Source organism: Mirounga leonina, unplaced genomic scaffold (genome assembly GCF_011800145.1).
Source record: "Mirounga leonina isolate KUSES-001 unplaced genomic scaffold, KU_Mleo_1.0 Mir_454, whole genome shotgun sequence".
Taxonomy (NCBI): domain Eukaryota; kingdom Metazoa; phylum Chordata; class Mammalia; order Carnivora; family Phocidae; genus Mirounga; species Mirounga leonina.
In genome coordinates this window covers 4,212,095-4,218,840 of record NW_023270763.1, presented here as the reverse complement: position 1 = coordinate 4,218,840, position 6,746 = coordinate 4,212,095, and the positions used below count along the sequence as shown (strand labels likewise).

The 6,746-nt window shown below is 47.0% G+C and overlaps 1 protein-coding gene across 5 annotated transcripts in view; it reads left to right on the top strand.

Annotated features, from left to right (window-relative positions):
• Nucleotides 1-1,063: 1,063 nt before the first annotated feature.
• Nucleotides 1,064-6,746, top strand: part of RNF216 (ring finger protein 216) — a 145,597-nt gene continuing 139,914 nt past the window's right edge. For 3 of the 5 annotated variants that reach the window (XM_034988310.1, XM_034988308.1, XM_034988312.1), the window contains exon 1: nt 1,458-2,182. The gene's annotated coding sequence lies outside the window, so the exon portion shown is untranslated. Of the gene's footprint in view, nt 1,195-1,457; nt 2,183-6,746 lie in introns of those variants that run through there. The other 2 variants (XM_034988309.1, XM_034988311.1) reach the window with 2 other exon arrangements.

Below are 6,746 nucleotides of genomic sequence, written 5' to 3'. Positions count from 1 at the left end.
CACCTCACATCCAATCCATCTGCAAATCTCTCTGTTCTATGTAAAAAAAAAAAAAAAAAAAAAATCCCTAATCTGATCATTTCTCCCCACTTCCTTCCTGACCATACTAGTTAAAGTCAGCATGGGGTATTATTTAGACTCCTGCAATCTCTTCCTAACTGCTTCTACTCTGAGCTCTCTAGGACCAGAGTCCTCTTTGGAAAAATCAACCCACGCCCCCACTCCCAATTCTCTAGTAGTTTTCCATCACAAAATAAAATCCAGATTCCTTATTAAGACCTCCTTTGATTTGGCCCCCCATCACCTGTCCCACCCCCATTCCCCACCACTCTCTGTTTCACTCACTGCACTGCAGGCACGCAGGTACTCTAACACACCAGGCATATCCCCTCTGCTTGAAGTGTTCTTCCTCCGGGTGGTCGCCATAGCTCACCTCCTTAAGTCACTCCATCTTCTGCTCAAATGTCTTCTCTTCAGAAGACTCCCTGACCACACTGGCATCCCCATCACTCTCTATCCCTTCTTTGCTTTATTTTTCCTGTGGGTTTTTTCCCCCCCCCGAACACTTCCTGCCTCAGCCAGTATTTTAGTTCGTTTGTTGGTGAGTTCGCTAGTTGGTTGTATACTTACCCACTAAAACACAGCTTTGGGAGAACAGGGACCCTCCGTACCGTTGCACCCCCAATTCCTAGAACAGTCCCTGGCACACAGGAAACTCTCCAAAAATACGCGTTGAATGAATGACTTGCCAAAGGCAAGGGGTGCAAATAAGCGCATGTCCAGTAGATTTCCATGGGCACCTGCTCCTCCCCAACATCCCCCCCCCTTTTCATCTCTAGGGAGACGGCAACACTTCCCGGGGTTGGAGGAAGGGCACCTCAGTTTCCTTCGTCCTCCCACCTCGTGGGGGAGTCAAGACTCAGTGGGCGGTGAGCGGACAGAGGTCCCTCTCTATGGTCTTACTCCCCAGGCCCCTCCTCCCTAGCACCCGGCGTGCCTCTATGGTTCTTCCTGTCATTAGTCGGGAGGGGGCGCTGTGCGCAGGCGCGGGGTGAAGCCGCGGCGGGGCCGGAAGGAGTGCGGCGGCGGCCTCGGCGGCGGCGACGACGCTGTCGGCGGCCGCTCCTGGTGACTAAAAGCTGTGGCGACAGAGGCCGCCGAGCCCGCCTGGCGAGCCGGCGAGCTGAGTGGCGAGTAAGTGTCGGCAGCGGGGTGCACCCGACTCCTCGACAGGCCGCGTGAGGCGAGTGGCGTCTCAGCCCGGCGCCTCCATTAAGCCCCGGGGTGGGGGCGGGGGCGGGGGCCACGGCCGTGAGGGGCGGCGGGGCCGCAGAGTCGGGGGCGCGGGCCCGGCCCGGCGGCCGCCCGAACGCGAGCGGGCCCGGGGCCGCGCGGGGCGCCGCGGAACGCCGGGCGGCGGGAGTAGCGGGGCCGGCGGCGAGGCGGGAGCCACAAAGGCGCGGGCGGCCGGCGGACCCTCCCCCGCGCCCGCCACTTCGGGAAGTTTCGCGGGCCCGTCCTTCGGCCTGCTGCGCGAGGGCGAAAGCGCCGAAAGACCGAGTTTCCCCGGCGGCACCTCGCGGGAGGCGGCGTCGGCGGAGCCGAGCGCGGCCTGGAGCGCGCGGGCGGCGATGCGCTGTGACTCTGAACTCCGGCGCCCCCGGGGGAGGCGCGCCGGGCCTCAGTCCGCAAGCCCTCCCAACTCGGTTCGGGAGAGCGGGCTCCTCGAGAAAGCCGGCGGCTCCCACCCAGCCCTCGTGAGGACGTCCAAGTGCGTCAAAACCCTCTGCAGCGCGGGCAGCGCGAACCCGACAGATGTGCCCGGAGCGCCGCGCCGTGAGCAAGACTGGCGTTCCCGCGTGGGATGTGGCTGGAGACTGCGTGGAATGATTGTCCCAGAACTCTGGGCCACTTCAGCCCTGTGCGAGACCCCCGCCCCCCCCCCCCAAGGGTGCCCGCGGGGTCCCACGTAAACCAGCCGGGGGCCTTGCCGAATACGTTGCGATACGGGCCTGGGTACGGCTGGCCCTCGGCCCTTTGCTAATGCAGAAGGAAGATTGATTTGCCCTGCTGGGAGCTGGGACAGGACAGGGAAGATTTTAGGACCGACTTCGATTTTAGCACGCTTCCCTGAAGAAAGACTGCCAAGAAACAGCCTCGCTTTGTTGTGTTTGTCGTATAGGTAATTTTTTGGAGCTGGGGGTAGGGCGTGGTGTGAATCTGAGCAAATAGCTGGAGAACCTGGGGCCGGATTTGAGATCTCCCCCGTAAACCTAAATAGAGGCTAGCAGCGGGCAGCAAGTAAGAAAGAAGCCTTCCAGCCCCTGTGGAGGAAGCCGGTGAAGGAAGTTGAAAGATGAGTCAAGGAGACAAAGTTTATGAAATAGGGCAGGAATAGTGCGCCAGTGTTTGCTAACTCTGACGGCTTCTGTTTAATCAGTGTTCGTTATATTCTAGGCTGTGTTAGGGCCTTTTCAGACCTTATAGCTAATTCTCATAGCTGGCAATGTTATTTTATCTTCATTGTCAGTAAGACAAAACAGGATGCTCGTAAGTATGTACTGGACACTGTTCTAAGCATTTTTTTATATATTAACTCCTTTAATCTTCAGCGGTGGGGGTTCTGTTGTTATCCTTATTTTAAAAAGGAAGAAAAAAGGTACTGAAAAGTAACTTACGTAGTCACAAAGCTTGTGAGGGTCAGAGCTGGGACTTGAACTCAGTTTGGTTCCATAATTTATGCTCCTAATTATTTTGCTATTCCTGCGAATGATATTTATTCAGAAAGTTCTGGAGTATTTACTTGGTGCCAGGCAGTGTGCGATGTCCTGTGGCTGTGGGAATGAATGAGATGCAGGTGTTACATCCTTAGAACTTGTTTTAGCAGAGGAGATAGCTATTTAACATAGCTTCCTAAGTAACTGTAGATTATTATTGTGCCAAGTACTCTGAAGGACTGAGATACGTTGTGTGAATGAACAGTGGGGATGGTCAGGAAAGGTTTTTCTGAGGTGATATTTAAGATGAGAAACTCAAGGATGAATGGAGTTAATTTGGTCAGAGGCAGTGAAAAATAATCAGCCAGCTAGAGGGAAAAGGAAGAAGCACGGCATGTTCAAGGGACTGAGCCATGGTCCCTGCAGAACTGTGAATGGGGAAGAGGTGTAAGGTGAGGCAGCATTTCACAGGCCATGGGATTTTGGTTCTACCATGATGACATTTTATGATTAAAAAACCAGCATACCTCCATGCAATATGAAAATATGTCAGAGAGTAGACCTGTAGGCACAATGGGGATAGAAGGGGCAGTGTATGATGAGTTCACAGAGGATTCACCTATAAAAAGATCGTTGAAAACACTGATTTTTTTTTTCCCCTTTCTGGATGAGGATGTGCTTGCTTATTCCAGTTTCTGAACCAATTTTCTCTTGACATTTGAGGAAAATCTTAAGGTTAAATATGTTAAACTCTTTAGCCTATGCAGTGAAGATTTTGAGTTTAATTTTTGGTTTAAAACCTTTCCTATTGTAGGGCACCTCAGTGGCTCAGTCGTTAAGCGTCTGCCTTTGGCTCAGGTCATGATCCTAGGGTCCTGGGATCGAGGCCCACATCGGGCTCCCTGCTCAGCGGGAAGCCTGCTTCTCCCTCTCCCACTTCCCCTGCTTGTGTTCCCTCTCGCTGTCTCTCTCCATCAAATAAATAAATAATTCTTAAAAAAAAAAACCTTACTGTAGAAAGACACTGATAAGAAGATTTTTAGAGCTCTTTTAAACTCTGCTAAAACTCCAGACTAATTGTCCACATAATTCTATCTGTAATTATGGGTGCTATTTTATCTTAGTTCTTTTATTTTGTCTACATATTAAAATATACACGCATTGCATTTTCTTATTCTGAACTCATCACTTGCCTTGTTCTTTCTTAATAATATCGCCATCCTCTAGCCACTGAACATCTAGGTGTCCTCAACATCTAGGTCAGTTTTGACTCCTCCTTCTTGCCTCATGGCTCTTTACATACAAAAATCCCATTGAATCTTACTCTAGTTGGTATCTTATATCTTTTTCCTCTCCCTGCTTATTGTTATCTCTAGTTCATACTTCACTGCCTCTTGTTTCCTGGGTTTCCTGCTACCAGATGTTTTTTACAGTCTTACGCAGTTAGGTTGATTTTCCTAAAGTACAAGCCTCTGTATTCTTCTTACTGGTTAGAAAATAAAATGTGAGCTGTACTTCAGTTACCCATAGATGCATAGAGCAAGCCACCGCCAAACTTAGTAACTTAATATGACAGTTTTATTTGTCGACAATTTTGTGAGTCAGGAGATTGGGAAGGACTAATCTGGGCTATTCTTTCTGATCCACATGTCGCCAGCAGAGATAGTAGCGCTGGAGGTTCCCCTTCCAAAATGCTTTTTCACTCCCATGCCTTGTCAGGGACTGCTGGGAGGGTGGGCTCAGCTACATTTTCTTTCTCCAGGTAGTGTCAGGGCTTTCCATGTGATCTCTCCATCAGGACTCACACTTCTTACTGGTGATTCTGGGTTCCAGGAGCCCTAGGTGGAAGCTGCTCAAAGTTCTTAAAGGCAAAGCTTGGAGCTTGCTAGCACAGCATTCAGTTTAGCTTAAATACAGCTATTTGAGCTAAGCTTCCCTGACTACCTGCCCTCTCCCAACTGGAATAGTGTCTTTATTGTGCTAATTCTTTATATTTTTTAGTATACTTAATTGTGTGCAGAGTTTCTCTCACTGATTGTACTCCCCAAGTTTTTTGAGGCAAGATCCATGTTGGATTTTCTTTGTATGTATTCCTCATGATGCATAACACAACCTTTTTTTTTTTTTTTTAAGATTTTATTTGAAAGGGAGAAAGCGAACACAAGCAGGGGGGTGGAGTGGGGGGGGAGGGGAGGAGCAGAGGGACCAGCCGACTCCCCTCTGAGTGCAGAGCCTGATGCAGGGCTTGATCCCAGGACCCCCGGATCATGACCTGAGCCAAACTCAGACGCTCAACGAACTGAGCCACCCACGTACCCCACAACTGTTTTATACCATGTGGCAAGACCACAATAAATATTTGCTTACTCTTTAATATATTTTAATTTTAATATTAAATAGTAATGTAGGGGCGCCTGGGTAACTCAGTCAGTTAAGCGTCTGACTCAATTTCAACTCAGGTCTTGATCTCAGGGTCCTGAGTTTAAGCTCCATGTCGAGCTCCACCCTGGGCATGAAGCCTACTTAAAAAAAAATAATAATAATAATAATATAAATCCAGTTCAGTATAGAAAAGTCAGAAAATACAACAAAGCAAAAAATATAACTACTTTAAACTTATTACTTAGAAATAACCATTATTAACTTTTTGTTGTGTCGATTTAATATTGATTAAACCTTACTATAGGCTTACAACGAATGGATATCCAAATAATGGTTAAGATGAGGAGCTAGGATTTGAATGAAGAACAATAATCACTTATAGTCACTCAGAAAACCATGCTGGGAAGCGTTGTTGTGGAGTGGTATGATGTGGGCATGTCAGCTTCCAGCCTGTGCCTGGCTCTGCTTTGCCCACCTTTCACTGGAAAAAGAGATTAACTCTTTAAGTTGGAAACATCTTTTATTACTCCAAGACCAGTGTTGCTGAAGTGACAGACACATTTATGGAGATTACTCTGGAAAGCAGGAATACCACAAAACCCCAGGACCATGCAGTATTCTGTTAGGAGCATGTGGAAGGAAAAATGGAGATGTAACACGAATAGAAGGATGAGAAGAAATTTATTTACAACTGAAGAAAATCCTGATAAACTGATTGTTGTCGCTTAAGCCATGGTACCGACTCTGGTTATATGGCTCTGATGAACAGCTCCAGTCTCTGATGGATGAAGATGTTTTTGGAGCCATTCATTCAGCAGCTGTGCATGACACCGGACGGAAATACAGCTATGAATAAGAAACTGTCAGGGGCGTATGGAGAACACAATTCAAATGTGAACTTTCTCATGTGTTGATATATCCATCCAAGGAAGGGAAGGGGATTTAAAAAAGTAATGAGGACAGTTGTAGGAGGTGGAAGAGAGTATAGAATTGTCACCACATTTTTCTTGAAGTTTTTGCAGTGTAGTAGTACTACATACGATTCTCCATGGGGTAAGGAAGCAATAAAATGTATGCTAATTTTTGTTTCTAATTTGGAAGCATTATCTGATATACTGACTATAGAGTATAGTCACAAATGTACATATGATAATTTTTACAATAAAAAGAAGAGGCAAGAACAGTTGTTAGGTAGTATTTCCCATTCCTGGATTCCACGTTTGTTTAGCTATTTTCTTCAGCTGTCTGATGAAGAAACTACTTCCAGAGGAAAAATGAAGTTTCTTATAGAAGGAAGTAAAGGTTTAACTGTGAATAGTTCTAATAAAACTAGCGAAAAGTAACCTGGAAGAGGAAAATAAAGCCCTCCCCCCACGTTTGGCTGTATTGTCAACTTACTAATAAACACTGTACATCTGTGTACTTTTGATAACAAGCTCCTGTTTTGGTGGCATTTACCATTTACAAAGTGGCTTCTCATATTCCAACACAGCCTTACAAGGTAAGAATAGCAATTTCCATTTCATAGGGAATAACAGTAGTCATAATGTGACACTTGGTGTGTGCTACGCACTATGGTAAATACTTTATATTTAATTCAATTAATTTTAAAACAACTATTCTCATTTTACAAATAAACTAGGTCCG